Source organism: Tursiops truncatus, chromosome 3 (genome assembly GCF_011762595.2).
Source record: "Tursiops truncatus isolate mTurTru1 chromosome 3, mTurTru1.mat.Y, whole genome shotgun sequence".
Lineage (NCBI taxonomy): Eukaryota > Metazoa > Chordata > Mammalia > Artiodactyla > Delphinidae > Tursiops > Tursiops truncatus.
In genome coordinates, this window is record NC_047036.1 from 57,185,069 (window position 1) to 57,200,030 (window position 14,962).

Consider the following 14,962-nt stretch of genomic DNA (forward strand, 5'->3'; position numbering starts at 1 on the left):
TAACCAGTTCTCTGAAAATGCATGTGAATTCTAGAGGGGTTAATCCTGTACACTGGTCATATCTCAGTGAGATTTACTTCAATAAGATAATCTAACAGATAATATTAACTCATATTTAAGAAAGAAAGGTATTTTAATGTTTATTGAAGTTTCCTTTCTTCTTTTTTGGGGGGTGGGGAGGGAGAGAAAGGAGGAATAGTGAGGGAAGTATTATTAACTGAAAAAAATATTGCTTGCCTTGCATGTACTGGTTTAAAATCTAGGACAGGAAATGGGACAAACACCCAAAGGATCGTTCAACACACCTATATAAGTGGTGTCAAAACAAATCACTCTGAGGGTCAGGGGAGGAAATGATATCAAATGGCTGGGGAATGAGTAGTTTTTGAGCAAGGCCTGGAAGAATTTTGACCAGTGCAGATGGGACAAGGGTCTGCCAGGTGTTAGAAGGTTTGAGGAAATGTCTCGGGGCAGGAGAGCCTGAGGGATCAGGTGCTGGAGAAGAGGGTGAGACAAATGCTTACAGCAGAGGGCTGGCAGGAGGGAGAGGGAGGGGAGCTGAGGTCATCCCAAGGAGATGGGAGTCAGCCAAGCTGAGACGTGACCATCTGCAATGGGTCTGATGGGTTCTTGACCTAGCAGCAGTCTGCAGCCTGGCAACTTAGTGGCAGTGGAAAGCCTCAGAGGCTAGTGGTCAGATAAGGGACATCAAAGTGGGCCTCAGATGATCGATGTGGCGAGTGCAAGGCGGATTGGAGGAAAGGGAATGGAAGAATAGGAGGCTGGCTGGCAGGCTGTTCCAATGGTCCAAAGAGGACCTGGAGTAGTGGCAGAGGAAAGGGAAAGAAAAGTCCAAAGTCGTGCTCTAGGAAAGGAAAAGCATGGACTTGGAGAACTGCAGGGAGAGATGACTGGACTTCTTCTCTGTGCGAAGGAAAAGTCACAAGCAAATCCCTTCCAACCCTGCTGAGTTTGACAGGCTAGTAGAACTCTAGGCGGATGTGTGGGCAGGATTAGGGAAAGGGAAGGTGACAAGCAACAACCTCTAAGGTGGGGATGGCCCTCTCAGAGGCACTGAACGGTGAGCAAGTGCACAGGGAGTGCCAGAAGGTGGAAGCAGAGCAAGGAAAGAAGTGGATAGGCCTTTTGCGAAAGCTTGCAATTTTCTCCAGAACGATTCCCAAGAATCTAACAGTGGTGGTCACCTGTAGGAAGGGGAATGGGGGAGGCTGAGAGAGACGAGAGGTTTTTCCTGGTATACCCTTTTGTACCTGTGAATTTTGAACTTCTTGTGTGTAGTACCTCTTATAATTAAATTTGAAAACGTTGGGGTCCAGGGCCCTGGCGGCTGCATGCTGCAGTAAGAAACCCTGCCTTTCACCAACCTGAAGCTCATCAACCCACTAAACCAGTTAAGGAATCTCAGTGTTACACTCCCTCGGGCCCCTCATCCCTCCCCAGCTAGTTGAAGGTTTTTTTCCTGGGTTCTAGCTTCCACTTCATTACCGCCACCAAAGAAGCACAGCAAAGTTCTCAGCTTCCTCTGAAAAGCCGAGGGGTCAAGGACGTTTTAGCCAGGCCACCTCTTACTGGGCATCACTGTGCCAGAAGCCGGTGGAGAATGAGAGCGTGAAAAGTGGCAGAGGTGGCTGGCTAGGAAAGGAAGCTGTGGAAACAGGTCCTTCTTATCAGTGCTCTAGTTGGACCGACCCAGAAGCACCATCAGTATCTCCCTCTTCACCATTCCTGCTCCCTTAGGCCAAGCAGGCGGTGGGATGGCACGGTTCGGTCCCGGAACGGCCGCTTTTCAGAGAGTGGGTCTGTGTCCGACTCCCCGGGGTCCCTCAGGTCTTCCTTGGGCTTGGGACAAAGACCCCCAGTCTCCAAGTGGGCTGGGGGTTCACCCCGGCCAGGGGATGCAGCTGCCAGCCTGCTCTCCACCCACCTCGGAAGTTTGCCCACCGCCTCCAATCTTTCCGGCAGATTCCACCACAAACCCTTTTCCCTAGATCATCCCGCAGAGCTCTCCCGCCGCTGGCACCCAACAAACACGTGGCAGGTGACAACCTGGAGAAAGCGCGGGATCCCCGCGGGGGTCGCGCAGCTCCGCCCCCTCTCCGGTCCCCCAGCGTCAGCGCCGGAGCTTGGCGCTGCAAGACCCGCTCGGGCGCGCGCCTCAGGGAGCCGGGCCCGCGGGCGGAGAAGGCCGGGCCTCGGGGCCCCGGGTGCGCGCTTCGCTGAAGCGAGGAGCGCGCCCTCACCGTCCCCGCGCGCTGTTCGCGCCGGTGAAGCCTCAACCCCAAGGGTTCGCGAGGTGCTTCCGCCCAGTGGGTACGAGCCCGGACTGTCCTAAATTCATATTTTTTCCCTCCCTTATAGTCTGTTAAATTGACTAATAAACTCAACACAGCGTTCTCTGTGCGGCTTCAAAAAACTCGGTAATTTCGTTAGAAAACGTTGAAATTCAACCCCAAAGTATTCAGCCCAAATGTTTAGTTAAAGTAACCCCGTGGGTTAATAAACTAAACAAAGGCAACCCATGCAAAACTGGAGCAATGAAAACCAGGCTAAATAAACGAAGGGAAGTTTATAAGAACGCTTTCGGAAGAAAAAAAGAGAAAAGGCACCGGGCACGGAGGTTTAATGTGAAGCATGTGAGCGGGGCTCAGCTTACAGGTACGCGGGCCCACGGCGAAGAGCGCTGTCAAGCGGCCTCGCCGATTGCGGGTTGGTTTGCACCGCCGGGAAACCCTACCCGGGCGGGCGCCGTGAGCGGCCTGGAGGCGCGGGCGCCCCAGCCGGCTGCAGAGTCGTGCGCCCAGGGCGAGGTGCGCGCCCAGGGCAAGGCGCGGCGAGCCACCCTGCGGTGGCCCTCTCCCCTCCCGGGAAGGGTGTGTCTGCTCGCTTTAAAAGAGTGAGGAGCACTTTGCAGTTGGGAGACGCAGAGATAGTGGGTCCCGCGTCCACAGACGTTCTCCTTCCCACCCCTCACTTCCCCACCGCCACCCCCCTCCCGCGCTGGCAGTGGAGTAACAAAGACGCTGCCGCGCCGTTGACCCCGAAGAAGCCCTGATGAAAAGGAGGGCAGGCTGCGGGATGGAAGTTTCGGCAATTATTTTCTTTTGCCTTTACGTTCCCGAAAAGAAGCAGAGGAGGTAGAAGGAAGAGAGATCTGGGAAAGACAAGGCCCAGAAATCAGGAGCCATTGTGTTTCTCCTTGGGGAGAAAAGCTGTAAAACCTGGGCCTCTTGTCCACTTCGCCTTCAAAGAGGTCTAACCATGAAGAGAAAAAGGCGGGCAAAGGAGTAATTTTTCACTCTAACTTCCTTCTCCCAGGCTCCTTCACACCCTCCCTCCCTCCGCTTTCTAGGAGCAGCGGCCCCCAACTTCGGAGCCAATGCTGGGCGCTCGGCTAAGACATCAGAGGAGATACAGGTTCGATGCTAAATGAACCTTCAGTCCGCGGCACAATGGCGCGGACCTCACACGGGGGCACCGTGCCTTCCCCCAGCGGAGCTCGGCTCTCGCCGCTTCTTTATTCCACGTGGTGAATCCACCGCATCTCCCACCGCCGCGGAACCAATGGGCCGGCCGGGGAGAGCGGGAAGCGCAGGACAGGGGTTGAAAGGAGGTGTGGGTTTTATTTTTAAAGAGCATAATTGGGCTGAGGAGGGTTATTTTTTCCCTTACAGGAGAAAAAAAAAGGGGGGGGGGGAATGGGGAGAAATACAACACATTTATCTATCAACCGCTAGACAAGACAAAGAGGTTTTAACAACAGTTTGAAAAGAGCGGCCTGTGAATGGTTACTATTCAATTTGTATTTTATTCCCCGCTGGTCATGGAATTGAGATCAGAAGAAAAAGTGAAAACACATGGCTGAGGTCAGGGGATCAGAGAACCACCACATACAGCAAAGGGAAGGGAAAGCAATGGGAACTCGTGTGAAGAAATGGATTATATAAACAGAGCTTACCATCGCCTGAGCCCCATTATCCTATAATTTACCCTGCATGGGAGCATAGAAATATATTAAACTAGTGATAGGTTTTACCATTTCTTTACAACCCAGCCTCGTGCCAATCAAGCCTACTATATACTTTGAGACATGTTTAGAATTCTTGAACTAATGTGTTTATTTTAAATATCACAGGGAAATTATTACATCACCAGAAAATAATGCCAGAGCGGGGGTCTGCCTCCCTTTTGAAGTCCTGCTGCAACGAAACATGATTTTAATTACATAATCACTTTGAAACTATAATTATACAATAAACGATGAGGATTAAGCGGGAAGTATAGAGTACATTAAAAATTGCTTAGGTCTTGAGAAAACAAACTGAACATGCAGGGGAAAAAGAAAGAGATGAAATCCGAGGTCCTGGGGAGGGGGCTGATAAATTCTGCAATCGCCTTCCTCTGAGCTGCAGCGGGGACCGGGGCCTGGGGTTCGCTTTGCCAGGTCCAAGGGAGGGCAGGCGGACGGCCCGGGCCGTGTCGCCGAGTAAAAACCCGTAAATCTGAGACAGAATCAAAGAGAAGCGCGAAGGACGGCACCAGCGCTTTTGCTAACCTTCCTACACCAAAACAAATAAACAGAGTCGTTGCTTTGGAGGTTACGAAATGCATTTACATTGAAAACCGTCGTGAATCGGAATGCCACGGGGAGGTTGAGCGTTGCCAAAGATTGGTTTGTTTGCCCTTCCCTTCCAGGACGAAAGCCATCCAGCACGAACGGCGTCGTCGCTGCCCTGATGCCCGAAAAGAGTTCATAAACAACAGCGCGTCTGTGGAGGGGGCAAGCGAGCGCGCCGGCGAACGTCCCCGGGCGCGTCGGGTCCCCGGGGCGCACACTCGGGCTCACATTCGCCTCCTCGCCCCGGAGCCCCTTTCCTGAAAGCTGCTCCACCGCTAACTTTTGTTTTTGTGTTTGTCGTGCCGGTGAGGCCGAGGGTCGGCGCTTGGTTCTTCCTTTAAAAGGTAGAAACTTGGCTGCAGCCAGAGGCCACGCGTTCGCGTCTCTCTCTCCTCGGCTACCCTGCTTCCCCAGAGCTTCTACACAGCCTGGGGCGCTGGCCCTCCTCTTCTTCAAATTCTGTTGGGGGCCGCTGCACGGGAGGGTTCTGGGCCTGGGCAAGGAGTCCAAATTCATGTGGAAACACCCTAGTGACAGAAAGCCTCAAATGAACTGCCCGGGAAGAGGCTGGCGGTTATCTTTTTTCAGTGGCACCTACTTTACCACCTGTGCTTTGCCAGGCCACCAGCACCGTGGGGAGAGGAGCAGAGTCCCTGATTTGGGCCTCAGCAGCCATCAGGGCTGAGTTTTAGGATGCTGCCGCCACCAACATTCCAGCCAACGACAGCCTCTGCTCTCCTTTAATATTCCACAGCAGGTGTCCCGGGTGAGGCTGTTTGCCTGGCCCAGCCAAGTGTTACTATATAAAGGGTTAAATGCTCCCAACCGCGGCAAAAAGCGGTACCCGGCGCAGGAGGGCACTCCCGCTTTTTGCTCGAGCAGAAAATTACAATCGCAGAAGCAGCAGTATTTAAATTCACTAGCAACCCGGAAAAAATGTCTCCCCAGGAGCTCAGATGCGAGGTATTGGACGAGAGCAGGAGAAAGTGACAATAAGAATCTTTCCTTGCCCTCTCTTGGGCTTCATGGTGGTTCCCAACCCTGCCCAGGCGGCCCCGACGGCGTGAGGCTAACGGCTGTCTTCAGCTCGGAACCATTAATATTAAGACGCATCAGCATTGCATTAGTCTGCAGAGGACCATCAACGACCAAGAACAAATACAAAAGAGGAATAAAACAGTCCATCTGAAGAGTCCTACTGTGAATGTGTTTATTTCTTGCTTTGCTGAGCCCAGGATATGATTTACTCACTGCCCTATTGCAAACAAAATCACGGCGCTAGCCTGGCAACGTGGAAGAGCATCTTTCCAAACCGCCAAGGAAATTACAACTGGGCACGAATTCAGGGGCCATATTATGTTGAGCCTGAAGCCCCAATTCGCACACGTGCACGTGAGGAGGCCAAGATTAAAAAAAAAAGAACAAGAAGAAAGAAATCTGATTTCCCGGGAGTAATGGTAATACTAATAAATATTATTTATCCACCGCCCACTTAATACAGGCAATTTACCTACGTTATCTCATTTAACATAGCAACGCTGCAAGGTGAATATTATAATCCCTACTTTATTAACAATGTCGAATACTTCTACAGCGTTTATTATGGTATTTTACATTCATTTATTCTTCACAACACTCAACATGGGTGGGCATCTTATCATGCCCATTTTACAGATGAGAAATTGAGGCAGAAATCAAGTAATCTGCCCTGGGTCACATGCCCATAAATGGCAAGGCAGGGATTGGAACCCAGACTTTGAAATCTTGGCCCTTGACACTATGCCACCTGAAAAGGAGTGACGGGCTGGGAGAAACTGAAGCTTATCCGAGGTTCCAGCGTGTGGTAGTGAGCGGGGACTGTGGTGCGTCGCCCCACCCACGGAGACACCCGCAATGCGCGGAGGGCGGTGACTGGCACTCGCGGGTGCACTGCGGGGTCGCGGCAAAGAATCTTGTGCTCAGCCTGGAGCCAGCGCCAAGGGTGGTGTGGCCCGCCAGGCATTGAGCTATTTCCTCCGCCGCCAGCTCCTCTGCGGCCTGGGCAACAGTTTGTTTTCTCAGACACTTCGTAGGAACCTCAAGGAGGGGCCGTCTGCCTGGGACCCCGGCGCGACCCTCCGGAGCACGAGACCCCTGGGGCCTCGGGGATCCGGCCTTCTAGATTGACAGAGGCGGAGAGGGCCCGGCCGGCGGCTGACCCGCGCGCCCTGCCGGGAACGCTGGCTTCGGGCTGCCTTAGGCGTGCGCTCCCGCGGACGCGCCGCGCGCACCCCAGGCAGGCCACGCGGGTCAGCGCCCAGGCGCAATTCTGTGCTGTACGCTTCCCCCGCGCCGCGAACTGGAACTCAAGTCAGAGTGCAGTTGAGAGGACTAGGGTGGGGAAAGGTCCTAAAAATTGGCCAGGAGAGGGAGGTTTCGAGATTGTGTCTGCGACGTGCTGGTAAAACCAGCCGGGAGAGTGGCCTCCGCCTTCCCTAGCTTCCCCCTGTCTGCAAAGTGGTATCAGCAGTGACCTACAAATCTGCACCGTGGAGACAACGGTCTGAGACCACTGTTTCCGATTACTGGGGCAGCCTGCAGGCCCGGCCTGTCTCGAAGCTCTTTGCACATGGCCTCTTCCTTATTTCCTCCTCGTAGCTAATAATTTTCAAGGCAGAAGTTACCATCCCACTTGCAGAAGACACACTGTCCTAGCCACTAAAGCACAATGCCCAGCCCTTCCTTTTATACAACGAAGGCACCAAGAGGTTAAACAATCTTGCTCGACAGACACAGTCAGGAGGTACCCGGAATGGGTCTGGGGACAGTCACCTGTGATCAGGAAGCCCTTTACTTCCACTGACCTCTCAGAAGTGGAAGTCAACAGTCCAGTGTTTCTGAAAACTCAGGGAGCCCTAGGCAGAACTGAGGTTGGGGAAAGGGAAGAAAACCCTCCCCGGAACATTCCAAAGGAAGAATGTCCTTAAAGGGCCTGTGAGGTTCCAGTAGGGAAGGGAGCTTTGAGTCGTTAACATTATCTTACTCATATGAGAAGTGAATGAATGAATGAATGAACTAGCTAATCACTTGCCCAAGTGCTATGCTGAGCTCTTTATAGCCATGCTTTCCATCTTGGCTGCACAGTTAAAACTGCTTGAGGGAATTAAAAAATCCAGATGCCTGGAGCAACTAAATCACAATTTCTAGGGCTATTACCCAGCCATCTGTGTGTGTGTGTGTGTGTGTGTGTGTGTGTGTGTGTGTGTTTAAGCTCCTCAGGTAGTTCCACTGTGCAGTCATATATGAGAACCATTGCTTTAGGGAAATTGTCTCATTTAATTCTCATTAAACCCCATCTCATTATGATGTCCATTTCATAGGTGAGAAAGCTGAAAGCTTAAAGAGGATTCATGTTTTGTCCAAGGTCAGCCCAGGGTCAAACAGAGGTTTCTCTGGTGCTAGAGAACAGGTACCCTCTCTGGCCAAGTCTCTTCTAGTTTTAACAACTCCCTCCACCCCCGAATTTTACCCCACTAGGGAGATGCCCCAAGGTGACAGCAGGCAGAAGTAGGAAGACCATGGACATTTTGAAGCTTTAGGCAGAGAACCTCAGACCACCTACATTCAGGGTCTTAAGTAGAGAGGGAAGCAGGATGGGGAGAAGGGGACAAGCACAGCTTTGGTTCTCTTTGGAAAAGGTAGGTCACCAAATGGCCCTGGGCCCCAGATAGGGAGCTCTGTTTGGAAAGGTGATATGTGAAGGTCAGGCCCAGCCACATGGGTGTGGCATAGATCCCTAGGGAAGTCTGGAGTGAAATGCACATTGAACTAGGAAACCTGATATGCGGCTGGCAGTGTTATCTTGGGCAAGCCTCTTGACTGCTGGGCCTCAGTTTCCTGGCCTGTGAAAACGAAGCGGTTGGATGGGATTATCTCTAAAGTTGTTTCCTGAGCACACACTTGATAGTTATTTAAGGCCCTGTGATAAACTCAATTCTGGATTAAATTAGAATATAAATGATAATATTTTAGCATCTTCATTTATCTCTTGCTTGCTTTCCACACGTCTCTGAAAGTAGGAATTGCCTCCATTTTGATAGTTAGAGAAATTGAATGAGGCTCAGGGTTCGTCTGACTCCTCTAGTGGCTTCTAATACTGCTCCTTCTAATACTGCTTCTAATACTGCTCCTAGAAATACATCTCCTGTCAGCTCCTCTGTTCATGTCTTGTTGGTCATTCTACAGTCAGAGAACCTCAGGGCATTGGGAGAAGTGGGAAGCACTTGACTGAATGGGAACCAACTGAGCTTGAGGCCTTAAAAACACCCTAAACCAGCCCCGGAATTCAAGCAGGGTCAGAGGAGGTTTTGTGTTGGGAAAGGGGTGGAGAACTAGTCTTCTGAATCAGTCTTTTCTCTCAGCCTCAGTTTTTTCATGTCTAGCCCGAGGATCAATTTTGATTCCCAGTGGGGCCATGGATTCATCAGTTAATGCCTATACAGAGGTTTGAAAAATCTAGGGCCAGAGTTGTGATTTATTTTCCTGGAGGAGGGCCTAGTGTAGGAATGCAAAGGGGTTTCTGTCCAGAGCACTCCAGCTGTCTACCTTTACGTGCCTTGTGCCTCAGAGTCCTAATTTCTGACTGCTCATTTGAATTCCCTGGGGAGATTTAAAAATAATGATGTCCAGGTCCGATTCAGATCAACTGAATCAGTAGTAGTTCAGGTGGTAAAGCTCACATAATATATATATATATATATATTTGGCTGCGTTGGGTCTTCGTTGCTGCGCGTGGGCTTTCTGTAGTTGCAGAGATCAGGGTCTACTCTTTGTTGCAGCACGCAGGCTTCTCCTTTCAGTGGCTTGTCTTGTTGTGCAGCATGGGCTCTAGGCGCACGGGCTCGGTAGTTGTGGCTCACGGGCTCCAGGGAAGTCCCAAGAGCATATTCTTTTAAAGCTGCCATGATTCTAATCTAATTCTAATTCTAACACAGAGTTGAAAGCAACTGCTGTAGATGCTTATAGAGGATCCATGAAGGGGCCAGTGGCCAGCCTAGAGCTTTAAAATACAGTAAACAAGTCTGGCTGGCAATCTAGATGTAAGGCTGAAGCCATATGTGTGCATACGATCACCTGGGAAAAGGGTGCAGAGTCAGAGAGCGGGGAATGGAACCTCAGGAAAGCACACCACCAAGAAGTGGAAGAAGAAGAGACAACGAAAGACTGAATTGGAGGAACTTGAGATGCAGGAGAAAACTCTGAAGGCATGAGCTCCAGGCAGCCGAGAGAGAAGAGAATGTCTTGGTGGACAGAGAGGTGAATGGTGTCATTGCTGCCACGGGGATGATTTAAGATTAGGACTAAAAAGCCTTCATTGGACTTGACATCTGCAGTGGCCTTAGCAAAAAGAGAAACCTGATGAGGCCAGGGCGTGGAGAAGTATATCAAGGCAAACCCAAAGAGGCAAGGGAACTCTTTTCCCCAAGCCAAGGATGCAGTTATGACTGGGACAGACCTTGGACAGATCTCCTCTCCTGAGAATGTAAGCATCTCTTTCCCACTCCACTGAAAGCATAAAGAGAATCTGGCTGTTAACCTTGATGCCCACATCGAAATGGATTCTTCCTCACGGGTACCAACATGTACTCCAGCACCCAGGGCACTCTACGCCAGAGGGAAGCCAAACCAAAACCTCGGAGCAGAACATGAAACCTGTTTAAAATATGCTCACTTCTCCTCAGGAACAGCATCTAACTTCGGGTGAAACAGTCCACCGCAGCCAGGTGGCCAACTAAGCAACACCAGCCGTGACTCCAGGCCACAAGAATCAGAGGGGAAGCTGCCAAGCCATGGAGGCCTGACTCCGCTGCCTGACAGGAAGCTGGTGGAGCAAGACAGCCTCTACTCCTCCCTCGGAATGGCTGACCACTACAAAGCAACTCAGAGAGCCGACAAGGAGAGAAAACCCACAAAAACACCAAAAAAGAAACAGAAGAAGCCCTCTGTGAACAGCAGATGCTGTCAAGTACAACCAAGAGCCTGGACTCAGTGAGGAGACTGGAACCTTACCTTCTCTGGCCTTGGGCAGGCATGGCGGCCCGCGGGCTTGTCTCTCCACCTCCGCTGCCCCCTCTTGTCTTCAGGCCTCCTCTCCTCCAGGTGCTGCCCACGCCTCCTCTCCCAGTCGGGCCCTGTCGAGGTCCACGGGCCCTGTCGAGGTCCACAAGCGCTGCCGGGCTAGCTAGGACCCAGCAGGCTGCCAGGCTAGGCCTGCAGCAATGGAGTTGTGGGAAGAATCTGGACAGTCTCCACCAGGCTGTCTCCTCTTCAGTTGCCACTTGGCTTCCATGGAAAAGACGGGGCCGAATCAGAATAGCAGTGCCCCGTGGAGTGGGGTGACTGGATGGGACCGGAGGGGATGTTCTCTTTCTTGCTCAGGGTGCAGGTTGCCAGTTAGGGTTATAAAAGTTCATTCAACTTTATGATTGTGTACTTTTCTGTTTATACATTGTACTTCAATAAAATGTCGTTGTTGTTGCCGTTGCTGTGGTTGTGTGCGCGTGTGTGTGTGTGTGCGCATGCGCGCGCCGCTGTTTTAAGGCGATGATGAGCATGCCCAGTGGCCCAGTGGCTCCAGGCCCCAAAATACCACCCCGCTGTTTCCCTCCAGGCAATGGCCTGCAATTTTTCTCTTGCCCTGAAGCCACCGCCGTGCAATTTGCACCTCACTAATTTCCTGGCTAAGCCTTAATGCTGTCTGGTCACTGCTCCACCCTCCCTGAAAGCAGCGCTCTGATGTCGCTACTGCCCAGAAGTTTGGGGCTTAGGGGCTGCATCTGATTTGCCACCTGTGACCTGGACGATCCTATTTAGAAATGCAGCTTTAAGGAATCATACAAAGGGGTAGATGCTCTGGTAACACAAAGTAACTGTATTGCAGCTTCCTCAAAACCCGCGGTATGGAGGCAGCCGAGGTGGATTTGTAGTTGTTCTGAGCAAGCAAAATATTACATTTCGCTTAGGTTTGAGGGGGTGCCATTTGGCAGGACTGAGTGATTGACGCTCTTACTCTCCAATTTTCTGCTCGCTGAAGCATTAAAGCAGCAAGCCTGAAGTCAGGAGAAAGCCAACAGCCTGGCACAGAGCACTTAATTCCAATCTGCAAATAAAAAGCTTTTATTAGACCTTTCCTCCTCATTTTGCATCAGATCTCAAATTGTCTCTCCCAGGGGCTTGCCAAAGAGCAACTGTAGCAGATTGTGAAGTCCTTTTGCAGGTGACAGTTAAAACGCTTGGGTTCTTCTTTTCCATAATGAAGGGTTAGGAAAACTATATATAAGTGGTGAGTAAACACTTGACTCCTTATTTATGCTTCCTGATTCTTAAGGCAGGGTGGGTTAGTGGAAGAATTCACTTGGGTTAGAGGGCAGAAGAGCTCAGTTCTGGTACAGATTAGGGAGGTGACCTCAGATAACTTATTTAGGCTCTTTGAGCCTCAGTTTTCTAATCTATAAAATGAGAGGGATGGACTAGATAATAGTCAATGGCCTTTTGTCATCCAATGTTCTACTAATCCATGATATAGTTACAGAGCTAAATATATATTCATCCACCTTAATTAAATGTGTTACGGTTTTAAGAAAAAAAATCCTGTCCACTTAGAGATGAGTATTCATTCATTAAGCAAATATTAGTTTACCAGATTCTCTGCTGGCACACGGTAAAGACACAAAGATGAGCACAAGTAAGTTCTTATTCTCAAGAGTCTGTGAACATCCAAACAGTGCATGTGCACATCTCCTTTGAAAGATAATAACAGTAATGAACATGTAAACTCCCTCCTGCCCAGGTGACAGTCCTGACCCAGGTTTATGCCCAGATTCCTCCATCATATTCTGTTTAAAAGTCACCTCTGTAAAGTTTTCAAAGTCTAAATGTCTTACTAGAATCTTTGAATGAGTTGATTAAGAAAATTTGCTCAGTGCAAAGCACATGCACATTTGATTCACTATTGATCTTAAATTGCTCAAGGTCTCTCTAGCCACTTTAAGGTTTTTCTGTGTGTGCATTTGTGTATGTGCATATATAAATAAATATATACATATATTTATACACACACACGTGTGTATCTACTCACCTTGGGTATATGCATTTGTTTGTACTGGGTTCTCTTTGGAAAAGGTAGGTCACCCAATGGCCCTGGACTTCCCTACCTAAGAGTTAAAACCCTCCCTATCGGGCTTCCCTGGTGGCACAGTGGTTGAGAGTCCGCCTGCCTATGCAGGGTACACGGGTTCGTGCCCCGGTCCAGGAAGATTCCACATGCCGCGGAGCGGCTGGGCCCGTGAGCCATGGCCGCTGAGCCTGCGCGTCCAGAGCCTGTGCTCAGCAACGGGAGAGGCCACAACAGTGGGAGGCCCACGTACCATAAAAAAAAAAAAACCCTCCCTACCTAAGAGTTACACGTGTATTTTCACTGTTATGTGCTTGTACACCCATATATTCAGCAGTGTCCACATACCCCACGGATCTCTTGCCCCTCAGTCCATGGAGCTGACACCTATGCAAGCGTGCCCTACCCAGATCAGTCCCCACTAATTCCTGGTCCAGGAAGCTGCCCACTGGCAAGGCCCCCTGCTGGGACTAGCTCCATAATTTGTGGGACCCAGGGCAAAATGTAAATGCAGGGGTCCCTTGTTAAAAAATTATTTAAAATTTCAAAATGGTGACAGCAGAGCATTAAACGAAGTGACGGACCCTTGCAAGATTGCACATCCATGAAGCCAGCCCTGCCCTCCGCTCTGTCTGTGCTGCTGAGAAAGGGCATGCATCAGGGCAAAAGACTGCCCTAATGTGCTTCTAGACAGCTCTACCAAGGGCACTGGCTAAATGTCGCTGCCATGAGCTCACATTCCCACCCGTTCTACCTCTACAGGCTGACAAGGATGGAAAAATAGGAGACGATGGCAGAGAGGGTGCACGAAAGATGGCTTTTGCTCATAGCATCAGCCAATGTCTACAAGGACTGTCAGAGATCATGTCACCCAGCCTCTCACTTTTTTGTTTTTTAATAATTAGAGGCTGCAGGGTGGGGTGGGGTGGGGTGGGGGGACATGGGCAATAATATTTTGGGCATCTGCCCTTTCTCTCTGTCCTCCTGGGCCTGGATTCTTAGTTCCTCATCAGGCACTGCTTGGCTTGGACCACGTTTAGCTAGGGAGACGGAGCCACCCACGGATTGATCATTCACCTTGAATCAGTGTTTGTATTTCTTCTGGACCTCCTCAGGGCTCAACTTGGAGAGGATGACAGCCCCTTGCTTTCCAGATGAGGAAACTGAGGCCCAGAGAGGCATCCTGATTCTACCAAGTCTACTGAACTAGTTAAAGCCAAAGCTGACGCTAAACCTCAGGCTTGAATGTGAGCCCAGGCACTTCAGAATTGCACCTACATGAATAAGTCTTCTGGGAATGCAGCCCATTTATAATGAAGGACACATGTTCAGACTGTTCTTAAATTCTGAGACTAGCTTCCATTTTTCCTCTTCAAGTTGAAGGTAAGGAAGGAGGACCCAGGATGTGAAGCTATAGTCTTCTAAGCATGTCTTCATCACGCCCAGACTCCTCTTCGTGGGCCCTTGTCACCATGGCAGCAGCATCTTCCCTCCCCAACATTCAGAACCCTTAGGCCCTCCAAGCTCCCCTTCTCCACCTTTGTCCAGTTTGAGGGGTTGAGACTTCTGGTGTGAACAGGTTTCAGTCAGAGAATGGGGCGATTTCCCAGCTGGGGGAGACCTTGGACATTCTAGAGAGCAGTCCTGAGAATGGGATGACAAGAGGAAAGTAGGCAGGTAAGGACAACCTCTTCTTTGGACGTACGCTGAGGATCTCAGAACACCAGATGGAGAAGGGATGGCAGAGGTGGGGCCCAGCCACTTCACTCTGATGTCCAACCCAGAACTGGCAGGTGACTTGTTGGGGTCACAGACTAAAATCAGTGGCTCCTGACTTCCATCCCATCTCTTTCCACTTTGTTTTCTGTTGATGGTCTGTCCACTCTTTTATTTTAAATGTTTTATCTTGGGGCTTTTTACCCCTGCGATGTATCTTTATTAAGCAGATGGGCCCCAGACGTCCCTGCCCCCAAAAGTGAGCTGCTGCCTGAGCTGCCAGGGCCCTGATAACCACTAAAACGTTCTAGGACCTGGACTCCTTCCTGGAGCAGGGTCCTCATCTGCTCTAGCTGAGTCAGGACAGTTCCCCTTTCTCACCTCCCCTATTCTTAACCCACCCCTTGCTCTCCTCTCATGGACTCAACCCTCCCAGATTCATCATCCCTGTTTTTTTG